This window comes from Protopterus annectens, chromosome 11.part0, assembly GCF_019279795.1.
Source record: "Protopterus annectens isolate FY-2018-M chromosome 11.part0, PAN1.0, whole genome shotgun sequence".
In the NCBI taxonomy this organism is placed as follows: domain Eukaryota; kingdom Metazoa; phylum Chordata; order Ceratodontiformes; family Protopteridae; genus Protopterus; species Protopterus annectens.
The window spans coordinates 1,420,246,026-1,420,266,354 of record NC_056745.1 but is presented as its reverse complement, the minus strand read 5'-3'; positions in this window follow the sequence as shown (position 1 = coordinate 1,420,266,354).

Sequence of the window (20,329 nt, the reverse complement as noted above, 5' to 3'; positions counted from 1 at the left end):
AAACTGATATGCAAGTGTGTTGTAGGTGTACATGTGTCAGCACGAGGATGCCCTGTGCATATGATGATACCTGTTCCCCATCCCTGTCATCCATACCATCGATACAGGGATAGGCTGATATGGGTCTGATGCACAGGGTGAGTGTACACCAGTGTACCACAGTCCTGCAGTTTAACATGTTGTAGGGTGTAGAATGTGAGGCATAACTGGCAGGTAGTGTAGCCATCCAGAAATGATGCCTTCTAGCTGTTTGTAACACTGCTTTGTTGTGGTCTCTAAACCGATATGCAGGTGTGTTTTAGGTGTACATGTGTCAGCTCGAGGATGGTCTGCAGTCATAATGCACAATGGGGTATGCCGCTGTGCTGACACCATGGCAGTGACATATCTGTGGTACAGACGAACACATTTCACACGTTACTATACTGGGTATTGCCTGTGCTACATGGACAGGTGGCCCACTGAGACATGTATACCCTTTAACCTGATGTAGACCCATGCACATACAGGCAGACTGTTACTTGCCAACACTGGGACTAGACCCCTACCTAGCAATGTCGTGATACTGACATGTGTGGCCTACATTGCCCAAACACTGCCTTAACCACTCTGTATCCAACAGACCTTGTTCTGGTCAGCAACAAAATGAGCAGCCCTTGCAGGTCATGAACTCAGGGCCCTTTACACTGAAGTCACAACACATGACCACTACGCCATGACCACTGTGGGGACAGCTGTTGTGTTACCAATATAGCTGTCATTACCCAAACTGAATGGTACTTGCCTTTACGTCCTAGATTGTGTAGTCCTTGTCATTAAGATGACTGTTGCATCATATATGTTGTTTTATCATAATGTACACATAGCAGATACATACTGTGGGATACTTGTGGGAGGGTTATACGCAATTGTGACATTTACTCAGGACAGGTATATGGTTGTATACATATAGGTGTATAGATGTCTACATGTACATACACAGGTATACACATACATATGTCTTATACACATCTGTATAGTGCTACATATATATGACCATGTGTACACCTCTTCATATGTACATATGTGTACATATCTATACATATATGTATCTATACATATGTGTATATATAGGTATACGTATATGTACATATAGATATGTGTATATAGCTATATATGTATGCACATCCTATGTGTACAGATGTGCCTAGTTATGTTGGTATATATTTAGATATCTATGACTAAATGTACATACATATCTATACTGATATACCTACTACTGTCGATATATCTGTAGATATCCATAAGTTTATGTGCATATGTATCACTATCTGTATATGTGTAGACATATATTGCTCTGTATATGTATATATCTGGGTGTGTATATGTATATCTATGTACACATACATACCCATCTATATATGTTGATATGTATATGTGTAATCATATTTCTATATCTGGATGATTATATGTACAGATGTCCTCACCATATGTCCTGGACACGGAGTGTAGGCCTATCCCAGCCCCTATAGTCCCAACATCATAGTGCAAGTGGATGTCAGGTATGTATAGCAGGTATATTGGTAGACTATTGCTACTGTAATTGGGATTGTCTTCACATACATGGTGTGTGTGGGACGTCACATCTGCTTTCCACATGTGTGCTATTGGCTACTGACAGACATCCTAAGGACATCCTGGTAAAGTACCACTGCTAGCAGGTAATGGCAGCACAGATATTAGCCAATGTATGAGGACATTCTGAAACACTCCTTACAGTCTGGAGGTATACACAGAACCCCTTAGTGCTAAACATGTGTATCATGCATGACAATATGGATGTTAACAGTCAAGTAGATGGGTATAACACATAACGACTGGTATACATATGCCACCATAGGTTATGCATTCACACACCCCTGTCTGGCCTGACACATAATACCGCTGATACAGGGGTGCCATGGCCACATACTACCCATTAGATAGTGACATACATCTGTACAGCATCCCACTGCTCTGTCTGACATACATGACTGTTAAGGGAGACCCGGCAGCAGTACATCCGGCAAGTATTTCCACATGACATCTCACTGGATAAGTACATTAAGCTGCTAGACATGTAACAATGCACTGTGTAGGCTATAAACAGACTGGCTCAACACTGGCCAACATCTCCTATGGGAGAATGCACATGTACCTGCATATATAGCAGGCTCTGCAGGCACGTCACACCACAGGGTAAGATACACCTGTGTGAAGGTGCATAACCACATCCAATGTGAACACAGCTACAGCCACATATGGTAAGCTAGCATACAAGTACAGTATATGGACTATCTGTTCAACAACATCTTCATATGTGCCACTCACAGACTAACCCTACATATACTTGGCTGCTACACAGTGTGGTCTACTGTCTGTTTGTGGTATGGGACATGTGTGTGTATGGCCCTACAAACATGTAAACCAATATGATAACATAAAGTGGAGCAGCATGTAACATCAGATAGGACGGGACCTATAACAATGACATCTACCACAGTCTGTACACAGGCTGAAGGTCATGTTTACAACACACACACTGTCAACAGTCACCATAGTTACACAGACCTCAGTACTGTACAAATGACCACAGAATGTCCTGGTAATGTTGGCAAATATTACCCATACTGTACATAACATGTGTAGAAGTGTGATATCTCCCTGGCTTGCTATCAGATATGATGACACTAATGATGGTGTACAGCACACATGCACCTCTTAATGCACAACATATGTACAAAGGATGACAGAGTTGAGGCTGGAAGCACATACACAGGGCCAATAGTGACATGTTGCTGTGATAACCTCATACATGTACTGTCGTAACAGGGTTTGTTGCAGCATGTGTCCTATGAGAGATATGAAGTTAGTAACTGTCAGGGCTTTCACCATCTACAGACTGCAATCCTTACACTACCTTCTGCAGTTCACAGATACATGCTCTGTGGGTAACACATGACACCAAGGGCACAACACACTGCCCAGTCTGCAGACAACCCTGCAGATGCGGATTCCTCATAAACACAGTACTGACATGGCAGGTATTACAACATGTAGGACAGCCATATCCACACACACACACACTGTTAAACCAACATTACTCCACATGCAGTATAGCAGCACTTACAGTCTGTAGTCAGGCCAGGCACATCCCCCTCCTGTGTGTTGCCCTGTTTCCACATTGTAAGTTGTTAGAGGTAAATCTCCAATCCATCTCAGATGCATTTCGCCAAACGAAAGATCTAGTTCCCTCCCACAGTAGATGTAAAGGTCCAACACCAAAATGATGTTCCTAGATATTGGAGTGTTTTACCATGCAATTGGCTATGGGAATGTTACCACAGCTGTTCCACATGCACTCAGCTAGAGGAGGACTGCAATTGGTGCAGAGGCCATCAACTGATCATGACCATCACTTACAAAACACAAGCTGCTGCCTAGCAAAGTAGGTGAACATCCCACATCCACCAGAGAGGGTGTGGGCGGGACAGACAGAGATAAAATATGTCAGGGAAGGTGTGGGTGAGTAAAACTTAAGCATGTTTGTGCCACACATCTAGCAGTATGGGGTTTCAAACACCTGACTGACTATGCATAGCTATCACATGTGTATGCAGTTATTGCATGCGCCACATAGCTTACATGTTGGTGAGCTGTCCAGATGTATATGTGCTGGTGAGTGACATCTGCAACACTGTTGCAATACAGTACATGTAGCCATGAGCCTGTCCACATGAACAGGTGTCAGCGTCAACACAGCCACACTCTGTAAGGGACTCATACACATTGCCACACTTGCAGGGTAACGAATACACTTCCTAACCAGTTACCTTGCCACAATACAGTAATGCATAGGTATCAATTGGCCCACAGGGGTTATCCTGGGGTTCTATGGTCAAAGGGTATGTGATAGTGTCTGACATTAGAGAGCATGCTTCAGTATGCCAATGGGGGTGGTACTGGGTGTGAATGTGGTCGGAAGCATCATACACCACACACACACAGATGCAGGGTACTAGTACCAGCGTGCATGTGTGCATTGCTTCATGGGTGTGTAGTGGTTGATGGTGCCAGATGGCTGTACAAGGCTAGGTGAGGGGTATACCTTGGCATCAGGCCACATGAGAATGGTCTGCATTATGGCTAAGGGGTGTAGTGTCCGGAATGGACCACACAGGTGGGTGTAGTTTTCACCATCCAGTCTCCTGGGTTACTACTGTGCGTGGCCAGTGCTGTGCAATGTTTGGCATGTATGTGTTCTATACACCATGACATGGTAGTGTTTGGGATGTGCACATGTCCCATATTCATGTACAGTGGCATGTGGAAGTGTACCTGTTTTTTCTGGCCCATGTTGTGTACACAGAATGTTATCATCAGATGTGACAGTCCTGCCCTCATGTGGCAGGGCCAGGTAATGGACAGCTGGTTGACCCTGCACCTACATTGATAGCATGCTACAGGTATTCCCTGGTGTCAGTGGCATCTATCCATACAGAGCATGTGTGTAAGGCATGGTATGTACTTTGTGGATCACATTTGATGGAACTACAGTTGTTGCAGGCATCCGGTTGGAAACATACTGAAGGTGCACTCTCTGCAATTAGGTGCCTATCATACTGATGGACAGGGTGCCATGGCCTCTGTAGGCCACTGCATTCACACCATTGTTACTATCAGTCGCCAATATGCAGTGTACTACACACATCTTGGCTGTTGCCTCACCATGTATGTGTGTATGAGACATGGGTTGAGAGTGTGCTCTGGGTAATACTGGGGCTGCTAACTGTGATTGCCTGGCCTTGATGTCACATGTATGGGTATGGATATGCACCCCAGCCTGTCAGCTATTTCACAGCTGCTTTCCCTGTACAGTGGACATTGTGATATGTACTAGGCCCACCATATGGTGTGCTTCCGACCACATTCACACCCAGTACCACCCCCATTGGCATACTGAAGCATGCTCTCTAATGTCAGACACTATCACATACCCACTACACATTGGGTCCAGGTGTCACACACGCACACCTTCCTCCACACAGGTTACGAGGTACAAACACACACACACACACACACACACACACACACACACACACACACACACACACACACACACACACACACACACACACACACTCACACACACCTGTCATGTCCGGGAGTAGACCCCCTACCTAATAAGTTTATTACACTACAGCACTACTCAGTTATAGTACGTGCCACAGTGATTACTACAGTACTCCTTCCCCAAAGGTGTATATCACATTGGTGGACATCATCAGGATTGCCAAAGTAGGGCATTTGACATGTAGTGAGTGTGACTAGCCAGAAATGCATTGCTCCCTACACAGACCGTGGAACACACACAAAACATCCGGAACTGCCATGGGTGGGTATAGAACCCTACCAGAGTTTTGAATCACACTACAGCAGTATGCAGTTATGGCATGCGCTACAGAGATTACTGGGCTACAACCTTCCCAGAGGTGTATTTCAGGGTGGATGACATCAGCAGCCTTACCAAGGTAGAGCATTTAAATTGTAGGGGGTATGCCTACCCTAATAAGCATTGCTTTCTACACTGACACAGTCAGACAGACACACACACAGTTGCCAAGGCTGGGGTTAGAACTCCTACTTAAGTAGTTTATCACACTACAGCAGTACACAGTTACAGCACGTGCCATGGAGATCACTTCCCCAAAGGTGTATTTCACAGGTGATGACATCGGCACACTTGTCAAAGTGGACCATTGGAGATTGTAGTGTCTGTGAATGGACTCAAAAGCATTGCTCCCTACACTGACAAAGGAATACACACAAAAACATACATACATCCACACTTGCCATGTAAGGGAATAGAACGCATACATACGTAGTTTATCACACTACAGTGGGACGCAGTTACAGGATGCGCTACAAAGATTACTGGGCTACAGCTTCCCAGAGGTGTATTATTAGGTAGATGACATCAGCTGCCTTGCAAAGTTTGAGCATTTGGATTGTGGGGAGTGTGGCTAGCCTAAAATGCATTGCTCTCTACACAGACAGACAGACACACACTCACACACAGTTGCCATGTCTGGGAATAGAACTCCTAACTAACTAGTTTATCACACTATAGTAGTATGCAGTTACAGGATGTGCTATGGAGATTACTGGGCTACAGCTTCTCAGAGGTGTATTACTAGGTGGATGACATCAGCTGCCTTGCAAAGGTTGAGCATTTGGATTGTGGGGAGTGTTGCTAGCCTAAAAAGCATTGCTCTCTACACAGACAGACACACACACAAACACACAGTTGCCATGTCTGGGGATAGAACTCCTACCTAACTAGTTTATCACACTACAGTGGTACGTAGTTACAGGACGTGCTACAGAGATTACTGGGCTACAGCTTCCCAGAGGTGTATTACTAGGTGGATGACATCAGCTGTCTTGCAAAGGTTGAGCATTTGGATTGTGAGGAGTGTGGCTAACCCAAAAAGCATTGCTCTCTACACAGACAGACAGACACACACACACACACACACACACACACACACACACACACACACAAACCATGTTTGGGATTTGAACATCTACCTAACTACTTTATCACATGACAGCAGTACGCAGGTACAGGACGCACTATAGAGATTACTGCACTACAATCTTCCCATAGGTGTATTTCTAGGTGGATGACATCAGCAGCCTTGCCTAAGTTGTGTATGTAAATTATTGGGAGTGTGACTACCCTTAAAAGCATTGCTCTCTACACAGTCAGACAGAGATGCACACAAACACACACACACACACACACACACACACACACACACACACACACACACACACACACACACACACTTGCCAAGTCTGGGATTCGAAGTCCTACCTAACTAGGTTATCACACTACAGCAGTACACAGTTATGGGACATGCCATGGAGATTACTAGGCTACAACTCTAACAAAGGTGTATTTCACATTGGATGACCTCAGTGGGCTTGTCATAGTAGGGCTATGGGGAGGGCAGTGTGTGTGCATGGGCCATTAACCATTCATGTAGGGGTTGACACGCCACATGCTGACACACACAGGATCATATTTCACAGGTACGTGTATACAGTTGCTAGATGACTACTTCCTTGTGCAGTCATGTTGCACAGCTGGCATGTGCACCACATGGTCTGTAATGCTGATAGATACTGGTGGCTAGTTTCTGCAGTGAGTGACATCTGTACCTCATGTGTTTGGGGTCCTTTGGCTGTGTGCTGGGTGGGACAGGCCTGGATGGCTCCTTGTCATAGTCACCCTCTTCCACACATCTATGTCTGTCTACCTTTGGCTTATTATAGTGTGTTGTCCTTACATATATGTCTGTATTCCTATCCACTGTGTGTGCAAGGCATGAGTGGTGCATACTGATGGGTGTCTGCACTAACAACTGCAATGCCAGATATGTCTGGTCCACTGGTGTTTGCAGACATGCCCTTCATGTGTGTGAACATGCCCAGCATGACCTTTCAGTATGTTGTTGTCTTACATTGCCTTCATTTCTCTAAGTGTATGAGCATGCCCAGTATGGCCGTCTGTATTGCATGTGTGGGTCACGTCCAGGTAGTTTGTACTGCAGTGCTGACCTTTGTGTTGTACACCAACAGGTAGCATACTGTCTCTGCAGGGTATCCATCGATCATTTGGCATTGACCATTACTACATTTCTGCATAGCGGGGGGGGGGGGCACACCTGACTGTTTCTACATCTCTACATAGGATTGGGGGGGGCACACCTGACTGTTACTATATTTCTATGTAGGTTGGGGGTAAAATCACACCTGACTATTTCTACATAGGATTGGGGGGGCACACCTGACTGTTACTATATGTCTACGTAAGATGGGGGGGCACACCTAACACTTGTACACATTTGCTGGGACTGTACTAGTATGCCGGGTACTCCATTTCAGTCTGTAGTCTTACCTATCATGCTGGCTAGAGGCATACCAGTGTACTACAGATCGTGGCTTTGGTTGTCCTACATATTATGGTCTGACTTCCTACCCTTCAGAACTAACATCCCACTGCCTGCCCTGCTGTGGTCTGTCTGTGTAGGCCTGGGGGGGAGGTTAGCCATAGCCATCATTCTGGGGCCATGGCACAGGCTCTGTTTGGGTTTGTCTACACCTGTCCTGCTGCCTGACACTGTTGTTGGATATGTGAACCGTCCTGACTGGCTTGTGTAGGTCATATGGACACACATGTCGCTCAGCACATTTCCTGCAGTGGGTTTTGTCACATGGGTAGTAATGGGTACTATGGTGACTCCAGCATGTGTTACAGATGTTATGGTGCCACTATGGGTGTCTACTGTCTGCTGCCATAACATCCAGCCACTCAATTCCCTTGCATGCTCACATCTATATCATAGCTACAGGTAACGACACATTCTACTCCATATGGCAATTGGTAGGTTGATTGACTTACCTTGTGGGTGTGTCAGGCTTGCGGATGGTGCTGGTGGGTTGCCAATGTCAGATGCACATAGTACACTCCCTATACATGGTTGAGCACAGGTAGTGTCATGTTTGGCATCCCTTTTACTGTATGTGCGAGACAGGGAGAGGTGTCATTCCCTGGGTCTCTACTGTGTCAGTGCATGTGCTATGCATTGCCTCTTTGCCAAGGCCAGGGCATACTGGGCATGCCTCCTTCTGCCTACTGGGGCAGGCTCAGGTTGTTCCTCCTCCAGGTCACTCTGTGCCTGTGCAGGCCTTGGCATTGGTGGGGGGGCTGTGTGGCCCTGCCCCATGCTGTTCCTGCTGCAGCTGTTTCCACAGGCTCATATTGTGTAGCATAGCACATACCATAACAATTTGGGTACATGTAGTTGGTGAATACTGCAAGGCTCTACCGGATGTGTCCAGACACCAGAATCGTAACCTGAGCATCCCAAACACATGGTCTATTATATGTCTGGCCTGTATGAGTGCCTCATTATGGTGTTGTTGTTCAGGTGTGTGTACATTTCTGATGGGTATCATCAGCAACGGCTCCAGTGTGTACCCAGCATCCCCCACTAGGTGGCCATAGGGGATGTCCCCACTGGCAAATCTCTGGTACAGTTGCATCAGATGCCATATTTGGGAATCGTCATAGCTTCCAGGGCAGCCTGCACACAGATTCAGTATAATGCCCTGGGCATCACATATGACCTGGCAATTGATGGAGGGGATGCCCCTGCGGTTGATGTAGTCCCTATCCTGCTCACTGGGTGATACTTTGATGCAAATGTGCATGCAGTCTATAGCACCCACTACCCCAGGGTATTCTGCTATTTGGTGGAAGAGACGCATATTGCTGGTCAACACCTCATGGGTGTTGAGGAAATATACGTGCTCACTGGCATGTGCTGACATGGCATCCAGGAACTGGTGGAATACTCTGGATGCTGATGCCTGTGAGATCCCCATGATATCCCCAGTTGTGCTTTGGGAAGTACCTGTGGCTAGTATACCTAGGCCTACACATACCTTGATATCCACTGGGATGGGTTTCCCTTGGTCAGTTTGGTGTGACAGGTGTGGCCGGCACAGCTCAACACATTGCATTGTAGGAAGTCTCTGTCCACCCTATAGAGCTCCACTATCTCCAGCTCATGTAGCCCCTGGTAGGTTACCCTGGATCCGTACCCTCTTCTCTGTCTCCTCACTGTGGGTTGTTCGGCAGCATTCACATCCTCACCACCCTCAGCCTCTTGCACATGTTGTTCTATGTTGCCTACTGCAGCCCTTCTCATTTTGTAGGTTTGTTAGTTAAAATTTCCCCGATTGTATACACTGGTGGTGTAGAGTGTGGGAAAAACCAGAGGAGAAGGTGTTTGCTTAGTTTATAGTAGTGTTCTGGGCTGGGCTGGTATGCTGCCTGTGTAATTGGCTGATTCTGATACATTTCACCTGCCAGCTAAGCAAGTTCTCCTTGATTACCTTCCTACTGCTGTTTTCCCTTCCCATTGCCTTCCTGTTTAAGCCCGTGTGCTCGCTGCACAAACAGAGTGCTCAAATGTGCATACTGCTGCTATTTCTTGGTTTAACTTCTTTTTCTTCCTGTATGACCCGATGCGCGCCGCGTACTCCCACTTAGGCGTTGTAAAGACTGCGAGGCAGGTTTAGACACACCCCGTAGCTTAGCTGTGCTAAGCTAGGAGCAAACCTGAGCCACAGGGCTCCAATCTGCTTACAGTATGCCTGACACACCCACCCATGATGTCACTTACCTCCTAGGCTTGCACCCAGCTATTCATACTCTTACACTGTTGGGACCTGTCTCACATCCTGGGGAAAACTGGGATTCACTATCCTTCCCCTCATTTGCATGAGAAAGCATGACACACGTGGCAGAAAGCAAAGTAAACTATATTCATTGATCTACAATCAGCATAAAAATCCATTTCTATTTTGAACATCAGTTTCTGTAAGGCAGGGCTTTTGGTAGAGAAAACTGTGCTGCAGTGGTCTTTTCTGCTAAAAAATAGATGTCGCTAGTGCCTGGAACTCTCTCATTTAGAAATAATAAATCTCTTAAGAAACATCTTTGTTACAACACCCAACAGTATATGGCAGGGGTTGAATCCAGTAGACTGGGCACGTTCTAATGCAGATGTTCTGCTTGTAAGAATATTCATTCTGCACAGGTTTATGTCCATCCTATTTTAGAGTTCAAAATAGAATTGGACTTTTTGCTGATTGTAGCTCAATGAATATGGTTTGCTTTCTGCCGTGTGTGTCATGCTTTCTGTATAGGTAAGACAAACAGATGTCTAAAAGGCAGAATACTTGAGCATTACAGAGACATTAACAATAAGAAAGATACAAATGCTCTAGCACAACATGTTATGCATTATGGTTCTGAACATAATTTCAGGTTTATGGTTCTAGATGTTAGCATGAGAGGTGGTGATTTGGTTAATCGGACTGAAGGGGCAGAACAGAAATGGATTTTGCTTTTTAATGCTGAAAACCACCAGATTTAAATGGGGCTTTCTCACTAAAGCCTTTTTTGAAGTCAAGCCTTTTGAAACACTGAGTGTGGATGTTGTTTATATATAAACAGCAATTTTAACCAGTGTCATCCCAGACTTTCATGCATTTTTTTAATATATTTTTTATATATTATTTATCTAATACATACTTTTTATGCATTTTAGACTTTGTTTGTATAGGTTTTATATATGATGAACTAATGTCTTTTTAAGAACTGCTTAATTGGTTTCAAGCATGGTTTGGTTGCTGCAGTGTATAAATGTTGGCTGTTTTTTAACAAGTTTGTCTGATGAACGATTAGCAGATCGCAACAGCGCTTACCTGTACCTTTGTTTTGTTTAATAAATTATATTTTGCTTTCTAGCCTTGCAGGCTCGGTAACTTATTTGTTTTTAGTTGCACTTATTTTTTGATACTGTGCCATATCCTGTGCCTGTCTACATATTTTTTAGTTTCAGTTTGTCTTTGCGTAAAAAAGGTACTATGGGGAGGACAATGTTTAAGCTAATATTCGAAAGCCTGGAGTAGAGAGGTGCAGAGCATCCCTGGCAAGGCAGTATAATCTATTAGCCATCTCCTTCCATGCTGACAAATATTGCACCCCCTTAGAATGACACCAGAAACTAAGTCAATTATTAAAGTTAGTCACCTTCTGTTCATATTGTGGCATCAACCTTGGAAAAGGTAGAATGCTACTCAATGCTAGGCTCATACCAGCCTGCGACACATATTCTGAGAGCTCCATGATGTCTCTCTTCATATAGTCTAGGGAGGTATGTCATGACTGAGTCATACTAGTACTTGTAGTCCAATAACCTGAGTACATGAGTAATATGGTGGACCCTACCCCCTGATAAGTAATTGATCATGACATCATCCTTACTTAGCCTGGTGAGAGGGACATCTGTGTGCATCAGAATGAAATCTCCAATGACTAGAATGTTGGATTGTGTGGTGGTTTGCATTATGGGCTTAGAAGTAGAGGCTCCATGCGATGTGGCTGTATGTGTTGATGCGGGTGTTACTTTGAAATAGTGCAGTTGGAGCTGCTGAGGGTATTTGTCTTGTGTACTTCATCTAGGAGGTCTTTGGAGTTTATGAAGGTTACATTTAAGAGCCTTAGCATATGTGGGTCTATATATCTGCTTTGTGTATGCAGCTGTCAAACAGATTGACATTAGGAGTGCTTTTATGTGAGAGCTTTGCCTCCAGTGACATTGTGTAAATACATCTCTCACATATCTTATGAGTTTGTTTGAGAATTAAATGGTTGTCAATAAACATGAGGCAATTTCTGCATTGCTTCAGGATGCTGGTATCCACCAAGCTGGTAGTGGAGATAGTGGGAAAGTTCATATCCATTTCATAGCCCCTTTTCATAGGTTCATAGGTTCATAGGTTGGTACTAGGCTATCAGCCCTAGGGCCTATACAAGCCTAGCCATAACAATTCCCTGGTTATTTCTTCCCACATTATTTACTTTCCTGGACCCCTGTCTAGCAGGGCGACTGACGTGATCCCTGGGGTGAATTTCCTTTCTCCCATCCAATCGTCAAGGTTCCTCTTGAAGAGGTCCAAAGAGGCACTCTGCTTGACATGTATGGGCAATCTATTCCAGAGTCTGGGGAGTCTCTGGGTCAGGAACCTATCCCTCCAGCATGTTTTGTTTATTGTGATGACAAGGTTTAGATCCCTGGAGCGTGTAACTTTCAATAATTAAATGGTTGAGGTGAGAACATGAAGTAAAGTCAGGAATATCTGGTTTGCAACTTTGAGGGCAATGTTGTCACTGCAAACTAGGTGTCTAGTTGAGAACTAATTATTGCTGAAATTTCAAGGGTACTTTTACAGGAAAAATGTCAAATCAAGGTGCCTGCATCTATAGAGGGCACTACAAAACACTTGACAGGGAATCTAGTAAAGTAGATTCTATGGATATAGTATTTAGGGAGATATTCTGAAGCTAGGCTAGACAGTAACTAATTAAGCATTACTTGCTGAAAAGAAAGACTTAGCTTTGTTAAGGATGATGAAAAGAGGGGATTCACTTAACTGGCTACTACTTGGCGACTACTAGTGTTGGTCACACCAGCTTCATGCTGCTGGGATGCAATACCCTTTTGCTTCTCTCTCACCAAAGCAAAATAGTAGCACCAATTCCAAGAAGAGAATCAAGCCACATGCTCTTTGTTGATCAACAGTCTTGTCCCGAATGATGCAGGAGTCTGTAGGCTTGTTGTAGCCTTTACCTGGTAAATGCCTTGAATAGTAACCTGACCAGTCAAGAAGGTCACATACAGACCATACCTCTCAACCTCTTATAGCAAGAAATCTGGACAAAGCCTTAAATAATGGTGGACAAAGGCCCAAAATACGTACAATTTTTAAATATTGCCTTTACAAACTTAAAAAGTTGATAGAATAACAGGTTTTACTTTAGCACAAATTTTAACTGCAGTGGTGGTGCTGTGGTAGTGCTGTCGCCTCACAGTAAGACGTCCTGTTCGATTCTCAGCTAGAGCATCTTCTGTCTGGAGACATGCGTGAATGGGCTTACCTTCGTTGAAGGTTGTGCATCAGGGCTGGCAACTCGGCACGTAAAAATCTATTGCCAATCATTAGCGGACCGGAGTTCCGCTGTGGCGACCCCTAACTGGGAAAAAGCCGAAAGACACAACTTTAGCACAAATTTTCTGAAAAGTATGAATCTGAAACTCAAATGTCCATCATTATTTTTGGACTTTTTGGACTTTAAATCTATCGTGTCCACTCTCCTCCTTGACCTCTCTAAGGCATTCAACACTATCTCTCATAACCTTCTTTTCACTAAACTCTCCAAACTAAATCTATCTCACTCCTCTATTAACTGGTTTACCAGTTACCTCTCAAACAGGCAACAAGCAGTCAGATGGAAAAAAGCAACCTCTCCTTTTCTCAATACTCCCACAAGTGTCCCCCTGGATTCAATTTTAGGCCCCCTTCTAGCCAATATATTCATAAACGATTTCTACCAAGCCATCCCAAATGCCAACCTTGTCCATTATGCAGACGATTCAACAATAATCTGCTCTGCCTCTTCTATACCCACCCTAGTTAAATTAACCCAAGATGCCTTCTCCTCCACTGAGCAATGGATGATGGACAACCATCTAGCACTCAATGCTACTAAAACTAAACTCATGATATTTATGGCTTCCAAAACCACCACCCTAGATAAAACCTCATTCTCAGTCACCAGTCAAAATAATACTCCTTTCAAAATAGTCTCTAATGCTAAACTACTAGGAGTCCTAATCGATGATCAGCTAAAGTCTGATAATCAGCTACAAGTAAATATCAAAAAAACACACAAAAAAATAGGCATGCTTTACCACCACAACCATTACATCTCTCCCTCCACTAGGCTCACCCTCGCCAACACTTACCTTATCCTATCCCTCCTATATGGTGCCTCGATCCTTACTAACCTGAAATCTTCCCTCAAGACTAAACTCTCCTCTTGCTATAATAAAATAACAAAATTTGCAACCGGCCATAGATCCAGTTCCCATCACTACACTGCCCTACACCAACTGAATTGACTTGAGCTGTCCAATTAGCTCATCTATATTCAACTTGTCCATGCACACAAACTTATTTTCACCCCCTCTCTCTCTGTCCCTATCTTGCCACTACCTTTAAAATGTACCAACCAAATAGACTTTTGAGATCTAATTCCCAAAATCTGATTGAACTGCATAAAACTACCCGTGCACCAGACAAACATTTAGTGTCCTTCTCTCTAGCACACCATTGGAATTCCCTCCCACCTCTCATCCGCACCACCAGCAGCCTCTCTTCATTCAAAGCCTTACATCACACACACCTAACTTCACCATGGGAATGCTCTTGCTCCCACCCCACATAATCTCCCTACACTATAGCTACTCTCTATAAGCTATAATTCACAATAGCCTCCCATTGTCTGGTACCCCTAATAAACTCTAGGAATTAGCATAACTCCTAGAATGGTACAATTCAGCAGCCTAGAAATTAACTGCATGAATTAGCATAACTGTAAAAAAAATTAGACTGTTTCTGTTATTGCATTGTGCTAATATGTTAAACTGTTAAAAACTTTGACTGTTTGTAAATATTGCTCTTATTGCATTGTACTAATATGTACACTCTGCTAATATGTGTTTTTCTATTTGTTTAATTTTACTTCATTTGTGCACATTACATTTCTCTAATAACATACTCTTATGTTAAATCTGTAATTTGTAATTTTCTGGAGCTTTTCTCCCCAGGACTCCATTGAAAATGGGCTTCTCGTGGCCCAATGGACTATCCTGGCAAACAAACTATAAATACATAAATAAATAAATTTAATAAGTTGCCAGAAAACCACAATTTTATGAACCACAGACCAAAAATATGAGGCAAAAATCTGGCATTCTGTGAAAATCTGTATAGCTGAGAGGTATGAAGACATCTGCAAAATCAGAGACAGTCAGCAATCAATGCCCTCTGCTTTTTCTCTCACCAGGAACAAAACAGAAGCAATAACCATGAGATGACTTCTGAGAAGCAGAATGTGGGCTCTCCAATAATTGGTGCTCTTGGACTAGATGTTGCAGATTTTAAAGGTAAGATGGAAAAATGGGTTAAAAACCTAAGAGTTGCAGTGTGAACTAAGCAGTTAGAAGGCACTCAAATTTTAGCAGTCTAAGTGGGGAGTCACTCATTTTAAAAGAGCAAGCTAGATTGGTTGGGGGGGTGGTCACTTAGTATTCTGGCTCTATGAAATGCATTGGGATCGTCAATAAATTTAAATAGCTAAAGGAGACTAACTTCACGAAATGATAAGTTTGCTTTTACTGGCAATAGCTAAAGAAAGAGGAGAGAGAAAATGAATTATGTGGTCAAATTAATACAAGGGGTTGGGAAATAGATGGTGAGTTTAAGAACAAAATTCAATTTCTGTGTGACTCACTAGAGGCACAGCTTTTGTTTCTTTCCTATTTTAAATATGCAATAAAAAACAGAATCCAATTAAAACATAGTCTAATGAAAATACACCACAATATACAAAATAGAAGAAAACAATAAAGCAATATAAGGAAAAACAAACTAACCTTTCTTTCACAGCAGTCAATGGCAGAGTCTGAGTGAGGTTTTCCAGTAAATTTCTGAGACTACATTCCCTTGATATACCATCTCCTCAGAATGAGTATATATACATCCAGAGATCCAGTTTCTACACTTTCAGTTTTGCTGATGCAAAGCTTTTAACAGGTCCCCTCTGGGTCCTGGGACCTCTCCTGTTTGGTATCTACTTCTCTGAAGTACAGGCTAACACAGATGATAAGCGACCTTGGGACCCAGGTGGACAGTAGTCTCTCCTTTGATAGTCACATCACCACAGTAGGTCAGGAAGTCCTTCTACGTGGCACACCTCATCATAAAAGGGTTCTTATCCAGGAAAGAAGAGGTCATTGTTCCCTTCTAATCAACACTCATTAGACCCATTATAGAGTACAATGCCCCTTTTGGAATGTACCTCACAAGACATCTGCAACAGATGGAAAGGCCACAGATATACCTCACAAAGAGGATTACTGGCCTCAAACAAATGCCCTACACTGACCACCTCAAAAAACTCCAGTTTTACTCCATAGCATATCGCCTACTCCAAGGTGATCTCTGCATAACATATAAAGCTATGTCAAACCCAGAACTGTTGGACATGCTACACCTAAAGAAATCCCAATCCCTCCGAGCTACACGCTCTAGGGACCTAAACCTTGTCACCACAATAAACAGGACATGCCGGAGGGATAGATTCCTGTCCCAGAGACTTCCTATACTCTGGAACAAGCTACCCATCTATGTCAAGCAAAGGTCTTCATTAGCACTCTTCAAGAAAAATCTTGATGAGTGGATGGGTAATAGGAACTATACCCCTGGGGTCACTTCTGTGTCTCTGCTCGACAGTGGCACAGGAAAAAACTTCTTGGGTGGCGTAAGCCATGGAACCTTGCTGGCTAGGCTTACGTAGGCCCTTCGGCCAACAGCCTAGTACCTACCTATGAAACTATGATCATATATATGTATATATATATATATATATATATATATATATATATATATATATATATATATATATATATATATATATGTATATATTTGTGTGTGTCTGTGTGTGTGTGTATGCATACACTCACGATTTATGTATATATACTACAAAAGGTCAAAAACAACATAACCAATGCAGTGTGATGCATGTGCTGAGAAACAGCTGCAGTGCATACAAAATCAGACTTCTAAAAAAACAAACAAAAACATTGTTTTTTGCAGGGAACACACATGTGCTGAGAAACAGCCTTGGTGCATGCAAAATCAGACCTCTAAAAAACAAAAAAAGTTGTTTGCAGGGGGCACACGTGCTGAGAAACAGCCTCAGAGCATGCAAAGTCAAACTTCTAAAATACAAATAAAAACACTGTTTTTGCAGGAATCAAACCCACCTGCACCCCATAACCCCTGCTAACTCTGAGATAGCATAAACATGAGGTAAGGACAAATTTCCCAACCCCAGTATTTGTGCGATCTTGCACAGCAGTCGATCAACTGCCAAGCTGACCATATATGATGGACTAGACAGCTGTCGACCTAACACTCACTTCTAATCACTAACACCATTATGTATATGTAAACATATATATATATATATATATATATATATATATATATATATATATATGGTGATCAGTGCTACAAAACATTGCAGCACTGATTATTTGCACAAAACATTGACCTCAAAGCACCAAATATTAAAACATGCATGCTCCAAGATATAACCTTGGACTATGCAAAGCCAAAAAACAATGTTCTTTGCAGGAGGGTAAGCCCCTCATCTGCATCTCCCTTGTGGGTACTTACACTCCCACACCACTTGCTGATTAAGCATAACAACACTAAGATTACACAATAGCAGGGAAAGGGCATATCTCCTTCTCCGCTATAACAGCAATCTTGCCCCAGCACATTGATTAGTTCTGTCACTCATCTGGTGTTTGAAAGAACAGCTTTTGGTATTGTTGACCAAATTTATTTATTTATTTTATTTATTTATTTATCATTTGTTAACTGGGAAAGTCCGACTTGGAATGAAGCCAATTTTCAGCAGAGGCCCGGGGAGAAATGCTCCAGATGCATGTCTTTGTAACATGTAAGGAAACCGGAGCACCTGGAGGAAACCCACATGAATGCAGGGAGGACATGCAGACTCCACACAGAAGGCACCCCAGCTGAGAATCGAACTGGAGAACCTCTTGCTGTGAGGCGACAATGCTACCGCTGCACCACTGCGCCATCCAAATGCAGAATCGATCCATGCTGAGGGATTTAGCTATACTGTATACTCAGGGGAAACCTATGGAGTGATGAAGCGAACATGCAAAACATATACTGTCAGTAATCAGGTATGAGGCCTGAACCCTGGAACTATGAGGTGAAGATCGTACCGCTGAACAACCATACTGATATAGTTAGTCAGGTCTGGCTGAAAGGGATATTCAGTCCATTACTTTTGTTTAGATAGTAAATCAGTAAATAAATATGCTATGATGTTACTGGTTAAATAAATCTAGAAACTTAACATAAATCTAAGTAACTGGTCAGAAAGGCCAGGCTATCCTTATCTGCCATCAGAATCTAGTATCTTATTGTGCTAATTACACATCCTCCAAATTTTCCAAAGGACAAATTACCTGAGTCTGTGCACCACACCCAGAACATCTGAAAGCAAAGGAGTAATGAGCAATGGCTGCTCTACGATCTTTATAATGCTCTGTGCTGCTCTAGGATCTGCATAATGCTCTGTGCTGCTCTAGGATCTCCATAATGCTCTGTGCTGCTCTAGGATCTTCATAATGCTCTGTGCTGCTCTAGGATCTCCATAATGCTCTGTGCTGCTCTAGGATCTCCATAATGCTCTGTGCTGCTCTAGAATCTCCATAATGCTCTGTGCTGCATCTGCAGAGGTCTGTTAGATGTGGTCCAAGCAACCAAATGAACTGGTGTAGCAAGGATGGGGTGCAGCAAATGTTTTATGTGCTGAAAACTGCTTTGTTAAAAGCATAGAGAGTCATAAATACAGACGGAATTCAATGTGCAAAACAAGCAAGGACAGATGTTGAGAGTGACCTGTGAGAAATCAGTCGTGCAGTTACAGGGAATCATAACAGATTTGTAAAAAAGAAAATAAAAACAACTCGGTTTTAGAGAACAAACTAAAGTGTTTTAATTGGTTTGAATTTTACACATTTAACATAGTATCTAAATACTATAGTTGGCTGCCTCTCTTTAGATTAAGGGTCATATATTTTAAAAGTGCCTAAGGGAATTTGCCCAGGAAAGAAACAAACTATTACATTACAGCAGACTGTTCATTTATACACAACGCAGAGTAAGCTGTCTTGTCATTTATAGTTCTCTGCTTATTAAATGAGTGATTTGTTTTCCTTCTTATACTCTGTCTGATAATTGGAATTGTAAACTGTGCAGGCAGTTCTATTTTTTAACATATTTTATTTTTTCATATCATAGTGCACACTGTTAAATTTCTTATGATATGCAATAAATGCATAATTGACTTGTGGTAGACACTGATGCTACACATGCCCCAGGCACTTTCACATATTGAATTACTTCAACCTCTCCTTGAAACTATAACATAAGGAACCTGTTTGGAGAGTTACTATTACAGATGTCTGCTTTCTAATACCTTTCAGTTATAACAATTGAAGCAACTCAAAGCAGTTTTAGCAGCATTCTCCTCAGATGAGTTTAATACCTGTGAATAATGCAGCACAGCTCAGCAGAGATAATGGATTTATTTTAAGAGACGGGTATCATAATGTTTAATGCCCTGTCTGATGCAATGCACAATGTAGATATGTGACAGGTGTGTGTGTGTGTGTGTGTGTGTGTGTGTGTGTGTGTGTGTGTGTGTGTGTGTGTTTTCAGAAAAGGTAATCTCTCATAATGAAAGCAGAACAAAAATATGGGAAGGGTAAAGACCAGATGATGATGACTGTCAGCTTTACACAACTTAGGTAGCAATGACAGAATGTTTCATATTGATACAAAAATAGAAGATATTCATTGGTTTCTCCAATATTTATATCTTTGTATTCTAGAGAATACATTAAATGTATTACTTTCCAACACGCATTAACCACTCTGGTTTCTTGTCTCTCTATTTCCAAGAGATGGGTTTCATCTCATACAAAATAAAAGT